Source organism: Ochotona curzoniae, unplaced genomic scaffold, assembly GCF_017591425.1.
Source record: "Ochotona curzoniae isolate NIBS_2020 unplaced genomic scaffold, NIBS_Ocur_1.0 scaffold_4506, whole genome shotgun sequence".
Taxonomy (NCBI): Eukaryota; Metazoa; Chordata; class Mammalia; order Lagomorpha; family Ochotonidae; genus Ochotona; species Ochotona curzoniae.
Window position 1 is genome coordinate 31902678 of NW_024467119.1, and position 23627 is coordinate 31926304.

The 23627-nt window shown below is 35.2% G+C and overlaps 1 protein-coding gene across 1 annotated transcript in view; it reads left to right on the forward strand.

Moving 5' to 3' along the window:
- CCSER1 (coiled-coil serine rich protein 1) overlaps positions 1–23627 on the forward strand; it is a 1046074-nt gene that overhangs the window by 762030 nt on the left and 260417 nt on the right. The gene's annotated exons all lie outside the window — the stretch shown is intronic.

Consider the following 23627-nt stretch of genomic DNA (forward strand, 5'->3'; position numbering starts at 1 on the left):
TTTTTATTATTTTTTCATTGGAAATGCAGATATACAGAGAGGAGAGACAGAGAGGAGGATCTTCCAGCCGATGATTCACTCCCCAAGTGAGCACAATGGGCCGATACTATGCCGATCCGAAGCCAGGAGCCTCTTCCGGGTCTCCCACACGGGTGCAGGGTCCCAAAGCTTTGGGCCGTCCTTGACTGCCTTCCCGGGCCACAGGCAGGGAGCTGGAAGGGAAGTGGGGCTGCCGGGATTAGAACCGGCGCCCATATGGGATCCCGGGGGTGCAAGGCGAGGACCTTTAACCACTTGCGCCACCCTGCCGGGCCCTCTTCTGTTTTTTAAATGTTATTATTTTCCATGATATCATTTTGTGTGGGTATTGACTCTCCCCCCTCCCTCTCTATTCATCCTCCCTTCGTCCCACCATCCTCTCCCCCGTATTCTTTAGGATAACATTGTCCATCTTTGCCTTTCAGGAAGTCATTCAGAAAGGGAATTGAAACATTCAGTTTAAAGAATGTGGTACTAGATACTGTGGTCATATGTGTCTTTTGAACACTTAAATTGTGTCAGTGGAGCTTAGGAATAGGATGTTCTACTTTTAGCTTATGAAAATCTGAAACTTGAAGCAGTGAAAAAAAATTTTTTTTTGTTAAATGCAGTTTTATTGTTTGGGGAAGACCATGTTGTGTTTTAGCTGTTGCCTTGTATCCTACTGTTTCTGCTACTGTTGTGGCTGTGGCACTCTTGGCTGGCATTATTGCAAATACTTACCTCCATGCATGAAAGAATTCTAAGGTGGAGGCATAGAGATATATAGGAGAGCAGGGTTTACTCAGAGTAAAAGAAAAATACAAATTCAAGAACAAAGTCACACATGAACAAACAGCAAAGAAAAACAGCATAAAGAAAGAGAAAAGAATTCAAAAAGGAACTAATAAAGAAGAACAGTTTCCATGGACAAACCATCAACAGTAAAAAAAAAAAAAAAAAAAAAAAAAAACCTCCAAAAACAAAAAAGGGGAGAGGGAAAAGTCCCTGCAAAGGAAAAATCACAGCTTTTATGCTGTCCAGAGGCTAGGAGTGATGTCTAGGAGGTACCAGATCAAATTTCAAAAGCGGGTATAATTTGAATCTAGACTCCAGCCATGCCCATTTTGAATCCTTTCTAAGAAGTATCAAAAGTCTGTTGGTTTCAGGTGCATTATGGCAATAATGTACCCTCTTAGTAATTTTATGATAATGACATCATTATGACCTAAAGATTGTGGGAAGTGGGTACATTTGCCCCAGCCATGTTGGATATTTCCATCCAGCTGGTTGACAATGTTGTGTAATGCTCAATTTCCCCTCTTGGGACTTTTTGGTGGGGGCTTTCTGAAGCAGCAGAGCTGATCTGTACAGTGCTCAGAAAGGGAAACTTGGGTTGTTCACAGGAAGAGAAGTGACTTGGGATGGTGCAAACGAATGTACTTCTGCGGGTGAGGCCAGTCATTAAGAGACTTCCAGGGCTCTCCCACTATGGTTTACTTTGGCTGTCAAACTGTGCATCACCCAGAGCTGTCAGTCACCAGGCCAGCTCAGTATCTGCTGTGCTGTCCAGCAGCGATTCCACTAGGATGATCAGATCTGGACTTCTCTCCCCTACCTACATAGATTTCCAAGACTAGTATGTATTTGGAATTTACTTTTTGTTGTTGTTTGTTTGCTTTTTATAAATAGCTGATAGAAACTTAAAAATTATCTATTGCTATAACATATTTCTGCTGGACAATCTACTCTCGCTCTCTAGCCTGGACGAGGACTCAGTGAATGAATCCCCAGAGTATTTCTCAATTCGTTCATATTGACCTTCACAGCACATTTGTTTGGTTTTTGTTTGGTTTTGCATGTGTCGTAACTGCCTCTTTGTCCTGTCCCCTTAGCTTGTAGAAGTAGTAAGTGGAGTATTGTATCTTTGTTATCATTGTGGTCTCCAGAACTGTGCCAAAAAATTGGATAATAAAATTATGCTAACTAGACAAATTAATGACTAACTGCAAGCATGGTGTTTAAGAGAGTGAGCTATGGCTGCAAGTATTTGGTGCAGAGAATATGACATTACCTGGGATTCCAGTATATCAAAGTGTGGGTTCAAATCCTGGCTCTGCCACAGTACTAGCTGGGGTTCCTGAACTAAGTTATTAGTTCCTGCCTTTAGCCTAATCCAGCTGCAGCTGCAGCATAGTAAGCAAGGAGGGTCTATGTTGTCTGTCTCTCTTTGCTCTCAAAACAAATGAAAAGAGATAAGGAACAGAAAAGGGAAGGATGGAAATAAGTATGATTATATTTTTAGAACTGTATCTATGAACTACATTAAATTTATTCCCTTTATGTTAAAAAAAATGAACTTCCAACCTATGAAGTTCAAGGTAAATAATATGTTTAGATTTTACTACTTAGAAAATCAATATGAGTGATTACTTTAAAAGAAATTATTGTACTCCTTAAGTTTTCATGCCTAATTAAGTTTAAGATGACTGATAATTGAGCATATCTTTTCCTTACAGGTTTTATTGTTTTCTGTTAGTTTCTCCTTTAAAGTTGATACATTGAAAATTAAAACATCTTTGTGGGATTTTTTTTACTAGAGAATATCAGGATTATAATTTTAAAAATAGATTTCCATTTAGATACAACAGTGGGATACAATCGAATACCATCTATAGAATTAATCATAAAATTTAAGATAACATTTTAATGTTATAATATATAAAGAAAATTTAAGTTTAGAATTTAATTTTAAAGTGTTAATTTTAGAATAAATGAGATATTAGAAGCATTATTTCATTAGTGCTACAAATTATAAAAAGAAAAATATCCAACTAATTCAGATAGGATTTTTTTAAAGAAATAAAACATACTTTAAAGAATATTTTTGTCCTAATTATTTCTCTAGCCCTTTAAAACCTTTAAAATTGGTGCTCCCTATTGGAATATATGTCAACATAGCAAAAAAGCTTACAATGCTGATTTTAAGTGTGACTCTATTTCAAAGTACAAATGATGTACCTTAATGTGAGTCTTTCTCCTGTTCTCCTGTTCTCCCTGTTCCTGTTTCTCCTGTTCTCCCAATTCAGTGTTTCATTTAGTGGGTTCCATTCTCTTATAAAGCCTCCATTTTGAAACGTATATTCTCATTTGTTTTATTCCCTCCGAATGACAACATAGCTTAAGCCTCTTTTGGTTTCATTGCCTAGGAAGTCTAAGTCAAAATGGAACTGATTGAAAATTCTGGAATTTGATTAGGTTTAGCATACAGCTTGTGTCTATGCTTATAGGCATGGATGCCATGTCCTCCAAACTATGGAAATGGCAAATGAAAGTGGAATAGACACCAGCCCATGAAAAAGTAATGGAGAGCTGTTACCAGAAGTATTGTAAAGAGAAGGCAAGTAGCTAAAAAGAAACTAGTGTCTGTTACAGACAGGAAAAAAATTTAAACATAAAATGCACAAATGTTTGACTGTATTACCTAGGCAAATGAATCTATTTGTATATGCCTACATTTCTATATTTCTAATTTCAAGTACTATGTTGGTTCTTAGATTTAAAAAATGAATCAAATACACACTTTTAGAACTTTTTGTTTCTGACCAATTTATAGGATGCTATTACTGGCATCAAAGCAGAATATATAATAAAGTAAGTAATAGTTTCAATCCATTTGGAGCTTAACTTGACCTAATCAATTTAAGCTTACTCTGAAGAAATATTTTTACTTTCTGTTATTTTTAAGGATACTTCTACAGAAAGAATTTAAGAACCAGTAATATGGATTATAGAGCTAATGATGTTTCATTTAAAAATGTGTTTAAGCATCATGATGAATTTCAATCAAAATATTGTTACAGCAAGAAAGTTTTCTGCTTTTCTTTATTTAGATTTTGTTCATTTATTTATTTATTTTATGATATAGTTTTATAGGCTGTGGGATTTCCCTTTCCATTCCCTCACCAATGTCCTGTGCCCATTCATTTTCCCCATATTATTGAAACAGTATAGTCCTACAAAAAACGATCATAAATCCATCATTCTGCTGTTTAGGTATGGACAATGGCAGAGAGTCCAGCATCCTGTTGTCAAGATATGTTTAACAGTTTCATTGGGAGTCCATCTCTGATTTGAAAGTTTAGAAACTTGCTGCATTCCATCTTCACATCTCGATATGTTTGTCTCTACCTATATAGTTCCTCTAAATGCCTATATGTACATGCATGTTTAATCTTATCTATTGATCTGATATTTTATGTGAGGGTTAACTTACAAAATATGATTTTTGTCCTTTTAGGATAGGCTTGTTTCAATGGGCACAATAATCTCTAGTTTGAACCATTTTGCTGCAAACTGCAGCATTTTATTATTTTTAATGACTAAATAGTATTCCATCCAATAGGTGTATCACAGTTTGTTCATTGATTCCCCTTTCAAAGGGAATCTGGATTGTTTCCATAACTTTGATACTGTACATTGTGCTGCTGTAAATATATGACCACCTGCCACTTTCACATTTGCAGATTCATTTCCTTGGGATATAGTCCCAGAATTGGGTTAGCTGGGTCATATGGCAGATCAATTTTCAGTTCTCTTAATTAAGCACTCTCCAAACTGACTTCCCTAGTGGGTGCACTAGCCTACACGTCCGCCAACAATAAAGGAGGGTATCTTTCTCCCCACATCCATACCAGCAAGTGTTATTAGTAGAATCCTGAATGTTGTTCAGCCTTACAGGAGTTAGGTGGAACCTCAGTGTGGTTTTCATTTGTATTTCTGTGATAGCTAGTGTGTCTGAACATTTTTTCGTATGTCTGTTAGCAATTTGAATTTGCTGCTTTGAAAAATGTCTGTTCATTTCCTTCACCCAATTCTTCACAGGGTTGTTTGTTTTGCTGTCATGGGGCTTCTGAAGCTCTTTGTAAGTCCTAGCTATTTGTCCCGTCAGTTGAGCAGTGTGCAAAGATTGTCTCCTGTTCTGTTGGTTGCTTTTTCACTCGGTTGACTGTTCCCTTTGCTGTACAGAAGCTTCTTAGTTTAATGTATTCCCGTTTGTACGTGTTGGCTTTGATTGCCTGTGTTTTAGATGACTTTTCAAAGAAGTCTGTCACCATTCCTATATCTTGAAGAGAGCTTCCTCTTATCCCTTTAGTAGTTTGATGGTTTCTGGTTGCAGACTTATGTCCTTGATCCATTTAGAACTTATTTTGTATAAGGTGACAGGTGGCATTCTTGTTTCTTACCACTGCAGGCTGCTATCCAGTTGTCCTAACAGCATTTGTTGAACAAAATAGGCTTTTTTTTCTTGGATGGTTCTCGGTCATTTTGTCAAATACTAGTTGCTGTACACATACAACACATTAGTTGTTTCTATTCTGTTCCATTAATTTCTTACGTTTCTGTACCAATATCCGACTGATTTGATGACCACTGGCCTGCAGTATGTGTTGAGGTCTGAAATTGTGATCCCTCGTTATTGATTTTTATTTTTCATTATAACTTAGGTAATGCATGGTCTCTTGTGTTCCCAGATAAATGTTTGTATCAGCTTTTCTATATTTGAGAATGTTGTTGGGATCGCACTGAATCTGTTTATTACTTTTGGTAATATGGTAATGTGAACATCTACCCCTTTTCTTTATTTGAAAAATAAAGAAAAGAAATCAAATATGTCTGTAATCATATGATTTTAAAATTTAAATGTTTTTTTTCTCAGTTTAACTGGTTATACTGGTAAGCAAAATCTAAAATATTTAAAAATTCACACTTATATAAGTTGGGGATTAACAAAAGCAGTATTTATGATTCTTCTATTTTAGTACTAATTAAAGCATGTGAAAAATGATTTTGTGCAGTAATTCTAAATTGAATCAATAATTTTAAATGAGAATTTTATGTTCCAACGAATAGCACATTAATATTCCCCAAAGCAGAGTTACTTAACTTTCTGGGTCAATGCACACTTTTCTTCTGTAATAGTAGATTTTCAAAATGTGTTGCTAAATATATGTGATTTAACTCTTTGGTATTTTATTTATTTAATTTTAATTGTTATCCTTTGTATTCATGCAATTTTTTATAATCTTATATTTTCAAAGGAAACTGCAATTTCTTTTTTTTGAAACTACAGTTTGAATAATTTTATTTAACAAGGAGAGTTATATAATAATGAACATGCAAATTTATTTTTATAGAATATTTTTTGTGGAATATCATATGAGCAACATATTATTGTGATTTAAATGAAATACATGGCTTCAGAAATGTCTATATGGGGTTAAAAATGAGTTAGTTACACAAAGCAATAGATGTTTCAGTTAGGCTGACTCATTTTTAATTTATTTAATATTAATCAAATAACAAAATGATTCATGGAGAATGTATTGTGTAGGGCATGGAAAAGAAAATGTGTAATATGTGGTATATATTCCTGTGGAACCTAATACAGGTGTGTTTAAAATGAGAACTTTTAACAGAAAAATAAAACTTTTTACCCATCTAAGAATATTTGTAGTATTAATACAAAAGTAGAGTTTGTTGAAAACCAAGTACTTGGGTGTAATAATAAAGGATCTGCAATGAAATTATAACTGAGGAGTAGCATGAGGAAATTTAAACACTTGGAATGAAGTAGTAATTTTGACCAGAATTCGAAGAATTGATACTAAGGAATTTCTACTAGCTCTATGAATCTGTGGGGGGTCTATGATTTGTTGTAAGTTGAAGTGGCTATTCAAAAGCAATTCATAACTGATAGAACATGACTTTTTATGATAGAACCCAAGTGGAAGAGGGTTTTCCCCATAGAGATATAGCCCAGTGTGGGATGTCAGAGGCCCAACTGTTAGAGGAGGAACAGTAGATGTAAAACCACACTTTTAAAGAATTAAGGAGGAAAAAAACATTGAGGTCACTGGAAATGAATTTCTTCCTATTGGAGATAATATGGGGGGCGGATATGGGAATGTAGTGAGCTAAGCCACTGGCAAACCATTTAAGAGTGCTAGTATGAGTTCTAAGATCAGGCTTCCAGCTAATGTGCTGAGCAAGGCTGAGAGTTCAGCACAAGCACTTGTGGGACACTAGGATGGAATTTTTGGCTTCTGGCTTTGAGCTGAACTAGATCAGCTCTTCCTGGCATTTGGGAAGTGATTCAGTGGGTAGACGATATCTCTTTTTTGTCTTTCTTTTTGTCTCTCTTTTTTTTTTCCTGCTGCTCTTCCTTCACATAATTCTATCTTTAAAAGTTTTAAATGTGAATTTTTAGCTTTACATAAGTATATGTAGATGGCAAAATATTTATACAAATGAAAGCATGTTTCTGTGCATATGCACGCCTACGGACATATGAACTGCATTTCTGTCCAATGAGAGTGATTACAAGCAGCCATTCCTCAATGGTATTGAGCATTTGTACTACTCACATCTTAGCTCCTACCCATCAATTTCTAAGGAGATAGGGTTTATTGGAGAAACGGGTGGATCTCACACTGGGACAAGGAATGTACAAGGTGAGTCTGGAATAGTTTATATCTTCAAAGTACTCAAAGATGATCAGGACGTTAAAGACTTGCTTGAAAGGGAGACAACCCACCAAATATGAAACAAATTAATTGCCCAATCAAATGGTATTTATATGTTAAAATCCTTTGCAGAAATAGGAAACAATCCATACTGCCATAAATAAAGAAATATATGTAAAATTTGATAAGGACAGCATATGTGGGGCCTTAAATATGTATGCTAATGCATATTAAAAATTATGAGGGATTTAAAAACCTTTATGCTGGCATAAAGTTAACTGTCTTATCAATGATGATTGTGTTCACTTGAAATTCTAACTTACAAAGAGAGAAGAGACAGAAAGAAAGATCTTCCATCTGCTCGTTCACTCCTCAAATAGTTGTAGTGTCTGGAGCTGGGCCAGTCCAAAGACAATATCCTGGAGCTTTCTGTAGGTCTTCCAAATAGGTACAGGTGCCCAAGTAGTTAGGCTAACCTTTGCTACATTCCCAGGCCATAATCAAGGGATCAAAATAAAGTGTCTATACTGGCTTGAGCTGGGTGGATGCCAAAGCCGGGAGTCAAGAATTCAATACTTTTCTTCCACAGAAATGGTAGAAATCTAATTACTTGAGTCACAACTGTTTCCTAGAATCTTAATTAGCAGGAAGTTGGAGTCAAGGACTAGAGCCAGGAATCAAACCCAGGCACAACAAATTGAGAGGTAGGTCTATGAACGCCAAGCTATACACTCATTTTTGCTAGATTATTTTTATTTTGGAGGGTTGATGTTATCATTTGTTCATAAATTAAAAATGGAATAAATACATAAAATACTACCAAGGATTATTTTTGAAATTCCAAGCATTATTATTAGTGTACCCATAATTCAAAGACTTTTTCATGGTTTGCTTATATTCGAAGGATGGCAAAATATTTTTAAAAATTGGAAGAACACATTGTGGAAGAAAAATTGTATTCAATTCTGTCAATGTTTCTAAAATGTTAGATACAGACGTTTTGTACAATTTTCACTCCAGAGAGGTGAGTGTTCTTGCTGTTTGGAACAGAACATGCTTTTTCAATGCCTTCTTCCTAATCCAATTTTATACTCCTATTTAGTATGCTTAATCATTATGCCAGGGCTCGTTGGAAAACAGTTGTTCTTAATTGCAAAATTGAACTGTGTCCCATTAAAGCCCTTTCCTACAAGCTTTTCGGATCCTTAGTGGTTTGGAATGGGGAGAAGCATGCACATTCCCTTTCTGTTTTTTCTTTTATCTTTCTTCTCTAATGCTGTCCCTTTGGTGTTTCAGCTGCTTTGTGGTTCTAGTGCATGTCTGATGTAATTTTCTAATGACTGATGCATTGTTCTCACCACTGACATGTCAGCGGGATTGCCACCTGTGTCTGAGAATTCAGCACCAACAGGATGATGTATTTTAATGAAGCAAGAGAGAACATGTAGAATTAAATATAAGTGTTCAGTCCTGTTCATTAACTTCTTTTGCATGTTTAGTAATTATACAATTGTAAAAACAATAGAAGTTATAGGAGATTTTTAATGAGCTCACCAAGAGCTTTTAAGTGTATTTTCAATGAATTTTAAAATATGTTTTCAATCTTTTTTATGAAAGTATGTGCCTTGTTTAATTTGCTGACAGTTAGTGAGTACCTGCTTTGTTCCAGGAGCTTGCCTGTCACCTGGAGGAAATGTAGATATTACTGCGTTTTCACAAAGTCTGGATCCTGGTTTATAGCATTCTGCTTTAGCACATTAGGTCTCCCAGCTTTAAGGCTGAGAAGATGTGGTAGATACGCTATAAAGCGTTAGTGTTATATCCATTTGTGCCAAATTTGGGTGAGGGAAATTCTTGATAATTCTTATCTTTAAGAATTATTTAATCTTTGTGAATCATAGGTTTGGCAAATAAAAAAATAAATAAAATGTCCTTACGTTTTATAAAATGAGCATGACATTTGTGATAGGTTTCTAAAAATCCATGTCTTTGACTGGAAGAACTGTGATTGACTTTAAACTAGAAATTGATGTGGAGTACCAGTGCAGTTTGAAAAGTGTAAGATGGATTTATAGCTTTTGGTTCTGGGGGAAAAAAAAATTTAACTTGTTTGACACCAAAGTTGGGTGGGGCATACGGTGGTAAAAATTAGGAAGCTGCAGTGTCTAAGCCTGAATTTGAGCTTCATCTTAATTTTGTTAGTCACTATTGTGTCAATTTATCTCACCATCGCCATCACTGGGCCATTGGATATTGTGTGCATTCTTTTATGGAGAAGCCCTAATGTTTGCTTTTGTGGCGCTGTCTCCTATAGCAACCTCCCGGTTTCTATGGAGATACCATACAAGATTTGTCTGTTTGATGTATAAACAGGATCTATCTTTTCTTGAAAAAATAGATCTTGTATGTGGGTTTGCAGAGTTTCTCTTGCATTACCAAAGAGAACATAAACTTCACTCTTCTGCCTTTTGCCTCCCCCTGCACCAAAAGATTGCCAGAACTGTCAAAGAACATGCACCAAGCCCAGGAGTCAGTAAGGCATCATGAATAGTTTCAATACCACACATGGATTCACAGTCAAATTATTCTATGTAACCAATGAATAATTAACTCTTGTTCCATGATTTTTATTCCACAGAGACATATGTATCTAGCTATTTACTTCTTGAAGTCACAGTCAATATAGTTTAGTAATGGGTGGACATGTGATATTATGATAGTAGACCTTGTCCAACACTATCTGAAAACAATTAATTTCACTGTCCTTCTCCTTTAAAACACCATCAGCCTCTTATAGTGGTTCTTGCTCCCACTCTACTGGTTTTATTATTTTTGAATCTCCTAGTTTTAGTTGAAATTATTCCATTTATTTTATTACATGGTTTATACATTGTTCTTCCCCAATTTCATTAGCTGTTTTTGAGTAGTGATTTTTCTTATTCATGTTTGTGACAATTGTGATTTACACTGGGGCCTTGTAGATACAATACTCTTTTGATTTAATAAACAAAGTTAGACTTTTTCAAGGAAGCAAGTTTAGTTACAAATACAGTTACACTAAACCTAACTATTTTTAAGTATTATTCTATTTTAATTTGAAAGGCAGAGTTACTGAAAGAAGGAGAGACAGAGACAGAGAGAAAGAAAGAGAGAGAGAGAGTGAGAGAGAGAGAGAGAGAGAGAGAGAGAGAGTTTTCATCTGCTGGGTTCACTCCCCAGATAGCCACAACAGCCAGAGTTGAGCTGATCCAGAGTCGTGAGCCAGGAGCCATCTTCCCCTGCCTTTATAGTTGATGAGACTCCAGCTGGATCCACAACGGGGCAGTTGGGACATGAACTGGCACCCATGTGGAATGCTGATGTCATAGGCAGAGACTTAGCCTATTAAACCAGAGGATCTAAACCAATGTAATGGTTTTTAAAATAGAATTTGTTTCACTTACCATTTGCTGGAAGTTTATTATAAAGCATATTTGTATGGTAGCAAAATGAACCTTTTTGTTTTCAAGTAAAATTTCTCTCCCCTTTCAGTTAATCCTCCTTGTTGAAATGTGATTAAATAAATCGTTCTATTAACTGGAATAGCACATATATAATATAATTTAAATTCCAACCAACAATGAAAATAAAATACTGACAAATAATTAAGTCCTGAGATATGATTCTGCCTATAAGTAATGAAAATGGATTTAATAATGTTTTAGAGGTTAAATTAGCTATTTAATTTTTACTTATTTTTTCATGATTATACATTTTGGTAAAGAGGATTCAGCTGCTGTTTCAACACTGCAGCAAGAGTACCAGTGTGTGTACTGGCTCTTCTGCTTCCAATTCATCTTCTTGCTTACGGGCTTGGAAAGTAGCAAAGATGTCCCACATGCTTGAATTCCTGGAACCCACAGGGAAGACTCTGATAAGGTAGTTGGTTCCTGCATTTGATGTGCCTGTGCTGTGGTGGTTGTGGCCATCTGATAGTGAGTCAATGGATACATGATCGTTCTTTTTGTTGCTCTACCTTTCAAGTAATGAATTAACTAAATAATTGTTATTTGGTTATCTGCAACCCTTTATGCACATGAAAGATACTTAGTGCTTCTTAATCAGAATGTCTAAATAAGGAGATTTTAATTCAAATATATTAACACATGACTTGAAAAACTAATTGATTTTTATAAATGAATGAAATGTTATTGAATCACTACACAATAGGGCTAGTTTCAACTAAACAATGGCAATTGATAAATATTTGTATTTCCCTTAAAAAATGTTAAAAGAAAGTGCTATTTAAAAAGATGTTATACATACTTATTAAGTATGTTAGTTCCCACAGAGTCCAATAGCAATTTACATAATTATCAAAAATTCTTGGATAGATTAAAACACAGGAATGATTTTTATTGCCCTATGCATTCCAGAATGATAGAATCCACTGAGGGTTTGAAAACTACCAAACTTTTAAATATGACATCATCTGTTTTGCTTTTATTTGGGGGTTTAAATCTCTTTAAACCCTCAATTTATTCCTTAATTTTATGCTTACACAATTCAAACATAACAAATATTTTCAGATGAGATAACTATACCCAAACTTTCCAATTGGTATGTGTCTTCAGACTTGCAGTACCCATGCCTGTTGTCTCCAGGCCCGCCTCTGGCTGTTGGTGCACCTGTCAGTTTATCCCAGAGTGCAAGTCATCCTGTCATTTTTTATAACTAAAGTGATACGTTTAGATAGGGAAACATTAACCTGTTCACCTTGACTTGAAGTCATATGGGTATTCTTTCAGTTTTAGAGCAATTTTCTCTTAGCACTCTCTTAGAGATGGCATATATAAATGCTGTATATATCTTAATGTTTTTGCATATGTGTTTACGTCTTTGTTGCTGTTTCACAGGACTTTTACACACTGCTATTAAATCTCTCTCTGTGTGTTAATCACCTGACTCACCAGCAAGTGCAAACATGACAAAGGTGAATATATAAAATCAGTGTGTTTGGGTGTCATGCCTATCATTATCTTCATGTTATCAATTTGTTATTGTAAAAGAGAGGACAGAAAAAGTTGAAGTCAGAATGTAAATTTATAGTTTATATTTGATGAATATTGTTTTTATAAAAACCAATGTACAAGAACCTGATGACATATAACTCTAGTGCACCTCCAAGAAATTTTGCTGAATTGTTAGCTATAACATTCATGTATGAGGTATCCTTTCCTGTTTGTCCTGAAGACATATTCCTCCTTCCTCAGGGGTGTTGCACTTTTCCCCTTCATAAACAATATCTGTCAGATTTCCTGAACAATGTTAACCAAAGTGAGCAATGCAGGTCTATTTGATGATCACATATGTTAAATGCTGTGACATTAAAAAGTCAGGTACAATCCTATTTTTGGTTTCTGGCATACGTCCAGCACTAACTACCCTGCAATTTTTAAACTCGTATGACGCTTTTGTCACCACCACAATCTGATTAGGAATTAAGTTAACACACGTAGCAACAGAGACATGGGATGTGAACGGTGAGAGATGTATTCCGGTAAACATTTCTGCGGTGGAAAAGATTCAGGTCTAAACTTGCCTGAGCTTTACAATTGCATAAGCAATTGTAATTATTGTACTGTAATAAAAGGTTTCTTAAATTTATTCCATTGATTGCTGAAAAAGTCTCAAAATTATTGCCAAAGCCAGTATGTATCCAACCACACAAACAGTCTCCATACTGGCCAATTTTTTTTTCAGTGATTAAATGTAAGTTGTAAATCCTTACATTTTGGATTTAACTGGTAGTATTTACTTATTTAAACTTTTATGGAAGGAGAGGTAAGGAAAGGTTCATAAGAAACTTCACTAAGCTATATTCACTTATGACAGAAGATCTTGTTGGTAGCATTTTATTTTTATTTGAACTTATTTTCCATTGCTTCTCAGCTTTTTAGCTAAGATCAAGTGTGAACTTATTTCCCAAAATAGTATAATGTATCTATAGAAACTATGGCGCATATGTATTTTATTTACCCATATCCATTCAATTGGGTCCCAAGTTTATAGAAGTCAACCTTTTGTGTATGTTATTCATATCTCTCTTATAGGTAGAAAACCACAATAAAAGAAATTCACACATAGAATCATTCCCCAAATTAACTTGGCCAGTGATATTTTGTTGTTGTAAAATTAATTTAATTTTCAAGGCAAAGGAATTGGCATTAATACCATGGCTCATGCCATGGTACTTCAAAATTTTTTTTAAAAAAAGGCAAAATAGAATTTAAAGATTATAAGGGTGTTTAGACTTAGTTTTGTAGCTAAGATGCCAAACAGGAAGCTAGAATTCCATATTAGAGAACCAAGGCTTGATACCTTTGCCAATTCTCTATTCCAACCTACCAGTGCAAAGGTTAAGATGTAGCAGGGATGGCTAAAATAGTAGAATTCTTGCTACAATTGGATTGAATCCTCCAAATTCTCAGCTCCCATTGCAATGTTCTCAGATTGGACCAGCGTATGGGAACTAACTCAATTTGCCTTGAATGCACTTTTAAAATAAATAAATAAAAAGAGAACTTATACCGTAGCAAACTTTTGAAGATCTTACTTACATAATTACATAAGCCTGGAATTACCCTTATTGGTGTGAAATGAGAGAGACACAGTTTGCCCTTTCGATGAATTTATCCCTCCTTACTTTTGCTGAAAGTGTAAAGTTTAAAGTCATTGTTTAAAATCCATTGGGATATTTAAATTATTCAACAAAAAGGAAAGAATGGCAGGTAACAGGGCTTGTTGGTACTATATTTTTACCAGCTTTACACCAGTTGTTCCATACTGTCTTTTAAAATGCCATAAAGAAGCAGTTTATATTTTTTTCTTCTAGCAGCACTTGCTTCTGGATGTGTCTGCTAGTTCTTTGCATGCTGTTTTGCTCACTGAAAAGGTAGCGGTGACTTGACAAATGTGTTGGGAACTTATTTCTTCTAAATGATGACATAGTTAATGGAACGTTTAAAAACTGATTTTTAGGTTTAGGTGATTAAGCAGAATGATTCATTGGAAAATATTGCTTAAGAGCTGGGTATGTTGTGGGTCAAAAATAGAGTATTAATCAGACACATTTATTACAAATAGATTGGGTTAGACGGGATTGGCATAGAAGATTATTTTTGGTTAGTAGTTTATTGTTCAATAATCCATTTGCTAGTTCCACACAACAGTGGGAGTGTCTTTCTCTTCTACTTTTTCACTCTATCTCATAGCACTGCGGTCTCTCTAAAGATAGGCTTGAAATACATTTTCTAAAAAAATAAATGTTAGATAATCTTGAAACAAAATAGATATAAGGTAATCTTGCCACCAAAAATGAAGAACAGTGGAAAAGAATTATAACTCTCCAAGATGATACCTATACCAATTTGCTTGATTATAGTGAGCACCTCCTTATATAAATATGCATATAGTTTCATTATGTGTGTATATGTGTCAAAGCATCAAATTGTATTTTTAAAATGTATGCAGGTAAAACAGGATCAGGGACTGAGAAATGGAACTTTCAGGTACATTACTTTTTATAGAAATCCAAATCTAAGACTTTTTCTTTTTTCTTAAGTGTTGCCTCTCTGTGTGGCCCCAATCCTTTCCTTCTTGTTGAGAATCAGTTTCTTTGATTGCTGAAAGCATGAATTTCTTTGTTTTTATCTGACGTTGGCTCCAATGTTTCTTGCTCTAGCCTGACTAAATATGCTGTTATCTGTTCGAGTATAACCTGAACTCAGTGGACTGCTAAGGGTGACTTCTCCCACAAATTAACTAATTGTTGCATTTCCAAAAATCATTACAGTGAATAAGAAATAAACCTATGGTATTTAACATAGACTTTAAAAAAATTATCATATTCCAATATGGAAATCAATCTATATATTGAAGAATAAGTAATTTCTTCAGTGAGAATGATCAAAATTCTGATTTTCTTCTCTTTCCATTCTTAAGTTTTTAGCACTGTTCAATGATATATTTGTTAAACAGGTTTTTATATTAAGAGATTCAGATAAACACTTGTGTACATCATCTGAGTAAAACAAATCCCAGTTATTATCATCAAAGAAATTAAAAATCACTTAGATGTGCATAAAAATAAAAATAGTATGTTGAATAGGTGATAAAATTATAATGATATCAATTATTTCTTACTAAAAAAGCAATCCATTAGGTCAGATGCTTATAAGAATGAGCTACTGATTCACTCTTCAAATGTCGGCAATGTCCAAGACTGGGACAGGCAAATACTAGAGACAAAACTCACTCCAGGCCTCCACTATAGATGCTAGGGATTTTTGATCCATTGCCTGCTGCCAATCAAGGACAGAATTAAACAAATTGGAATCAGAAGTAGAGTTGCTAAAATAACACAGGAACTATGCTATGGGATACAGCACCTCCAAGTGGAATACTTACTTCTTAGCCAAATGCCCATCCCTCGATGAGTCAAAGTTGTATAGCTTCATTACCTCTTACTGTAGGCATAAAGATGACCAAGTAATATAAGTTCCTTTATTTGTATGTATGCTGTGATGCGGAAGAGTTATCATTTAACAGCTAGACCGCATTATGGTAAAGGTGCATTCAGGGGAACAGGGTGTATTATCAATTAATAGATATAAGAGAAATTTTGAAATAATATTGTCTAATGGTATAATTGTTAATAAATTGTAATGAATAGATTTCACTTTAAATATTTTGAATCTACCAAACATATTATTGTCTAATGTATTTAATATGAAGAAAGCATGAACAATAAAGCTGTTATGAAGATATGTAAGAAAATGCATTAATTCTCAGGCATACACACATTTATAGAGAGAAAATGCGAAGGGGCAAAGGCTCTGTCATTGCAGACCCTATATATAGTTCTTATTAGCAGACAAGCATTAGACACTGTTCTGCAATGTGAGGCAAGGGAATGTAAGCAGAGGTGAGAGGAAATGCAGTCCCCTCTGAAAAAGTGCTGAGCATGTAATGTGCATCCAGTAACTGTAATTGCTACTTACGAATTCTGTAAAATTTCCCTGAATCTTTAATATGCCTCCTATTTACTTCCATTAGGTCAATTTACTTCATATTATTTGCAACCAAGAGTCTTAACTAAGGCAAAATGTTCCAATAACTGGATGCAAAATAGAAATCAATACTCATTTGTTTATATCTTCTTTCTATTATACCTTTTTGTGTCTGAGAGTAGTTCATAGATAACTTGCTTAATAAGCACAAGCAACTTTCTCATCATAATATTTATAATGTCTTCGAAGACAAGTTCTGTATTTGTGAATTAACCTGGAAAGCCTGTTTACTGCTTTTATGTCTATAATATGGGTGACCTCACATAAGACAATGATTTCAACTGCAAAAAATTGTCCCAACGGGCTGCTCTCCAATAGAACCTTGTGTGAGATGAGCAGTAACCATTCTGAGCTGGCCATAGCAATGATCATTACACAGAGGTGACCACAAGCCACTTTTAGATGGTTAGTGTGAGAAGGTGACTAGCATTTTAATGAAAGCAAAATAAAATAGCAACATGTGGCTAGTGACTCCTCCATCATAAAATAGAACCATATAGTATACCTATGCAAACTAGAAAAATATTAGGACTGAATTGGTATCAAAAACTTCCCTGTCTTCTATTATCTTGTGGGAATTTGTTGTCTTCCCAGATTATAATCTATTTAGCAGACATCACAAACCAAATATTTAAAGTAAGTTTTTAATTTCTTTAAAATATCTTGATTAGCATGTATTACTTTTACATTTTATTGTTTATAGGGAAATAGCCACACACGTGTCACACACGTGTCATTGGAGAGATAGTCATGTCTGTCTCCTTTCATGTACACATCTGTGTGTATATATGATGAACTAATCAAGTCGGGTAACTAATATTTTTGTTCATTTGTTTTCATGGATAGCATTTCCTCTTTTCTAGTTAGTCACCAGGTTCTCCATCACATTGTCATGAGCCAAAGTCAACTAAGCCGTGAAACGCTAGAATTTATTATGCATATATTACACTTTTTACACCCATTATCCAAATTACCTGTGTCCCCACTCACTCTCACTGTCACCAGATTCTGTTAATCATTATTCATAATTCAGATCTACTTCCACTTATACCAAGAACATACAGTTCTCGGCTTCTGCCGTCTGGATTCTCTCATTTAATATAAGGAAATCTACTTCCACCCATGATGCTGAAATGTAAGAATTGCATTCTTTTTCATGACTAGCAGCCCACTGCCTGAGTATTGTGTGCATATGTGTACGTGTGATGTGTGTATGTACATAGGTATTACACATCGTGTGTGTGTGTTTGTGTGTGTGTTTGCTTTATCCTTTCTGTATTTAGGGGCACCAGGTTTGATTCTATATCTGGGCAGTTGTGAATTTGTCAGTAACGTTGCAATGATCCTGGGAGAACAGATGCCACAGTCATATGCTGATTTCATTCATTTTATACATATACCCGGAGGGGGAAAGCTAAGTTCTATGGTAGTTTGACTATTGTATATTGTTCTCATTCGAAAGTTTGATCTTCAAATTTTATTTATTTGTGTAATTGGTAGAGTTTCTTTTGTGTTGATTCTATTTCATTCTGCTTAATTTTATTTTGATTAATCTCAGTTTCTTAATATTTGTTTTGTAGGCTATCCCAAAAAGGAAATATTCCATGTTCTGATGAAGAGAGTGTTTATTAGGCAGCTTTTGGATTAATTGCTGTGTAAATGCCTTTTATGTCCATTTCGTCCATAGTATAGTTTTATTCTGACATTGTGTTATTGAATATTTAAAATTCAACTATTTACTTTATGTATTTATTTATTTAATTTATTTTATGTATTTGGGAGGGAAGAAGTGGAAAGGGACAGAGAAAGAGAAAAAAGAAAGAATGTGAATTTGTCCCATTTTCTGTTGAGCTGCCCAAATTCTAGCTACAGTCTGGGAATCTGTGAGTTTGGTTAGGAACTACCACACAGGTGGCTAGAACTGACACTTTGTGTCACCAGCTTCTTAAGTAGTACATTTTCCTATTCTTTTTAATAGAAGGTTCTTTAATTTTGTATATCATTTATTATTTGCTTTCATTGTTGTTGTTTGTGTTTTGAGGTTTATTTGTACAGGTAGAGTTTAAAACTTTTCTACATTTTGTGTGTTCTAGTGAATTTCATCATTTGATATCTTTTTATCACAATGGATCTTGTCTTTTGCTTTTGTATGTTGCACTGCCTTAAGCATCCTTTATGAGGCTGTTGTGATGGTGATAAATTTCCTGTGGTTTTGTTTATGCATGGTCTATTTCTGAAGGGGGTCTTTCTGGAGTACAGTATTTTTCCTTGGAATGTTTTTTTTTTTCTTATTCTAATGTCTGCTGTTAGTATAAGGAGAACTATCTCTCTTTTTTTAAAGATTTATTTTACTTTTATCAGAAAGTCAGATATACAGAGATGAGGAGAGGCAGAGAGTAAATTCTTCTCTTCAAATATTCACTAGCTATGCAGCCAAAAGGCCAGAGTTGTGCTGATTCAAAGCCAAAGGCCAGGCTCCTACTCAGGGTCTCCCATGCAAATGCAGGCCCCAAGGCTTTGGACTGTCCTCCACTGCTTTCCCAGGTCACAACCAGGTATGTGGGTGGGAAGTTGGACCTCCGGTGTGTGCAAGGCAAGGACTTTAGCTGGTAGGCTACCGTGCCAGGCCCAAAGATGCTTCTCTGAAATGCCATTCCATGCCAGTCTCTTAAGGATTTTAGAATTATGTTTATGTGTTATAGCTTTCAGAGTCTGATTACCATATGTCAGAAGGAGTACATTTTCTGGTTATTGGGTTCTATGTGTCCTCTGTATTTCATTTCTAGATGATTCTCCAGACGAGTGATCAGGTTTTATGTCATTGCACATGTTTTCCATGTTTACTCCTCCCTTGTGTCTCAGGGTCACCTAAATGTCAAGTATTTGATCATTTAATGTTGTCACAAAGGTCTTAAAAGCAGTTTTCCTTATTTTATTTTTGATTTTGGGTTTCTGTTTGTTTGTTTTTTTGTTTGGTTGGAATATTTCACAGGGTCTGTTTTCAAACACAAATGTTCATTCTTATGCTCATTCTAGTCTGTTTCTAAAGCTTTCAACTGTATTTTGATTTGAGTATTTGAGTAGTTGAGGTTTTTATTGTCAAATTCCATTTCATTATTTTTAAAGGTCTCTTTGGTGAATTTCTCATTCTTGACATGCATTACGTCCTAATTTTTATTAAACTCTGTATGATTTTGTACTCTTTGGGCATCCTTAAAAATCATTCTTTTGAATTTTTTATCAAGGAAGTATTTTTCAATCTTGTTTTATTTGGAGTATATTGCACAAAGAATTGCTCTTATCCTTTTGGTTGCTGGCTCAGTATCCCAGAGTATTCATTTAGTTTTTATCTGGTCATGGCAGTTATCAGACTGAAGTCCTGAGAGTACTAACCCAAACTTATCTGTTTGTGTACTGTCTTAGGCGCCCATCATATTTCCTATTCCTAAGAAGTCAGTTACTTTCTCTGTATTGATCTGCCAGGATAGAAGATGAATGGAATGAGCAATGCTGTGTGGCTACCAATACTGTAATGCTGCATCAAAGCCGGGGCAGCATGATAGCATGGCCATGGCTCAGTTGCTAAGTTGGGCTTTGAACCTAAGACTTCTACTACCAAAGCAGGCTTCTAATATCAAGTTGTATTAGTTTGTTTAACAAAAATAAAGAAAATGTAGGGAAAAATTAGGCAAATTAGAAAAGGAAAGTAAAGGATAAAATAAGGAAGAAGCAACAGATTTTGGCATTTCTATTTCGTAGAGAAGCGTAATCTGTTTAGAAAATCCAACAATTTTGAAAATGTGACTCAAAATTATACTGTACATTGTAAACTATGATTATCAAATGCAGCTGATAAACATTTTAGGCAATATTGTTCCTATCTCAAAAAATTGGTTAAAAGGTAATTAGAATTAGCAAACAGATAATTATAACAAACTCTGTGGAAATGACAGATTGCCAAAAAATGTGTACTTGGCAGTCACAGGGCTCCAAGTGGGAAAAAAATTCTTTGATGCACAAGAAGCCTAGAAAAATAGAAATTTAATCCAGAAAATTTGCAAGGTGCATAGATTTTAAATAACTTACCAAGAAGGTCTCAAGATGTTGGGTTTCATTATTTACAAATGTAAGTGATTTGTGAAGAAACTTTTTGAGAAACCAACAATAAAGATATTATTCATGTCCTTATCTTTTAAGTGGACAACCTCCTACGGACCTCTTGTTCTAACACTTGCTAAGACTTTTTTTTTTTTTTCGATGCAAAGCACTTCATCCTTTTTGAGAATAAAATATTTACTTAGTATGAAAAATTAATGATATGATATCTTTTTTTATAATAAAAAATGCTTTCCAAGCAGTTTTCATATTTGGAAAGAAACCTAAAATGCAAGCATTCCAGAAGTGAGTCACAATGGCCTTTTTTGTCAGACACAGTGCTGTGACTGTGCTATTCCTGCAAGGCCTACGTGAAGTGCTGAGAGAAAATGTAGGCAAAAAATATTACCTGACTTATAAAATAGGCTTAAAAAAATTGGGAATTAACCTCACCTCTGTCTAGCCTGTTGTTTATGTATATTGAATGACATAGATTTTTAGTTAGTGTGTATATTCAGTCTTCCTGCATTTTGTTTGAAAGAGGGCAAGAGATAAATAGACACCTTGCCCTCTCATCCAACTCGCAGATGTCTCCCACATGAACTTAGGGAACCAGGACTTGAGCCACCACCTGCTGCTTCCCAAGTTGAGCAACAGCAGTCAGTGGGAAGAAGGAGCCAAGCTGGAACTTGAACACACGTACTCGGCCTTGGGGTGCAGGTGTCACAAGAATCAGCCTGGCAGCCAAACCACACACCCATGCCCACCAGTATTTGCATAAAAAAATCCATGTCCATTCAAGAAAAGATAAAGTGAATTATAAGTAACTCATAGGAGACAAAGAGTTGAGTTCTTCCATATCAATTATTTGTGAATAAAAAGCAATTTTCACGTTTTCAACAATGTTCAATAGATATTTGTGTGCAAATTAGAAATCTTGTATCTACTGCTTTCCAGCAGGAGCCATTAGCCCCTGCTTACTACAGCTAAATGGATTTTTAATTTTAACCTAAGTTATATGATTTTATATACATAGATAGACAATTCACATCATATAGGTTCAAAATATCAAAAATTAGAAAAATGACAAGGTTAAAGATTTTCATTTTATTTTTGAAGATTTGCCCATTTTAACTGGAAAGGCAGATGTACAGAGAAAAAGAGAGATAAAGAGAAAGATCTTTTCTCTGCTGATTCACTCCCCAAGTGACCAGAATGGCTGGAGCTGAGCTGATCTGAAGCCAGGAGCCAGGAGCTTCCTCCAAGTCTCGGACGTGGGTGCAGGATCCCAAAGCTTTGGGCTGTCCTCAACTGTTTTTCCAGGCCACAAGAGGGAGCTGGATGCTTGGAAGTCGGCCTCTGGGATTAGAGCTGGTGCCCATATGGGATCTTGGCTCAGGCAAGGCAAAGATTTTAGCCACTAGGCCACTGCATCTGGCCCGAATCAGAATGTTTGAAAACATACAAAATATTTCTCAATTGGTTTTGTAAAATCAGCAGTTTCAATAATTTATATCAGAGTGACACGCAATATTTAAAGTACATTGTGATAGTTTTATTTTGAAATACAATATAAAAATATATTTTAAGTTTAAAATTATAAATTGCAAAATCAGTTGTAATCAGGATAGCTACACATCCATATTTATTTATTTTCTATAAGAATACTAACTCAGGGCCCGGCATGTTGGCCTAGAGGCTAAAGTCCTTGCCTTGCGTCTGCTGGGATGCCATATGAGCATCAGTACTTATCCCGGTGGCCCCACTTCCCATCCAGCACCCTGTTTGTGCCTGGGAAAGCAGTCAAGGACAGCTCAAGGCCTTGGGAACCTGCACCCGCGTCGGAGACTTGAAGGAAGCTCCTAGCTCTTGGCTTTGGATTGGTGCAGCTCCTGCAGCTTTGGCCATTAAGAGCATTTGGGGAGTGTGTCAGCAGACAGAAGATCTTCCTCTCTGTCTCCCCTCCTCTCTGATTTTCCAATAAAAATAAAATACATCTTAAAAAAATAACACTAAATGAAACTAAGAGATTTTTGAATGATAAACAGTGGACAAAAATCTCATTTAAAAATTTTTACATAGATTGTAAATGCATTAGTTAAATATTGATACTAAGCTGGAATGGAAGACAAACAATCTCTGTGCCAGTTTTCCCCGTCATTGACATGACATGAGAGATTATTTGGTGTGATTTTTTTTTAAAAGATTTATTTTATTTTATCAGAATGTCAGATATACAGAGAGGAGGAGAGACAGAGGAAAAACCTCTATCTGTTGATTTACTTTCCTAGAAGCTGTAATGGCTGGAGTTCAGTTGATCCAAAGCCAGGAGCCCGGAACTTCTTTCAGGTCTCCCATGAAAGTGCAGGGTCTCAAGTCTTTGTTCCATCTTTGACTGCTTTCCCAGGTCACAAGTAGGGAGTTGGGTGGGAAGTGGGACTGCTGGGATTGGAACCAGAGAATGCAAGGTGAGGAGTTTAGCTGCTAGGCTACCGTGCCGGGACAGGTGTAATCAGAAACAACTTCATTTTGCCTCTCTTCTGTTCCTGTCTTTAAGTATTATAAACAAACTTTCATTTAAACTCAAATTTGCATTCTGTTCAATTTTGTTTTAGTGATTATTTTGTATAAATTTTTAAAATTTAAAAACAACATTTGCAAAGTAGTATAATGAGCTCCAAACATCTCATACCCAAGTTATTATCACTATGATATATTTGTGTGATATTGGAAAAAATTATATTCTACCACATATACTTGGAAAATTTGCAAAGAGAGTGAATGAGGATAGTAGAAAAAATAGGTAGTTTTTTCAGGGGAATCTGAGTTTTAATCTCATGAGCATACATCTGAATTTCAGGCACAAAAGAAAAGGGAG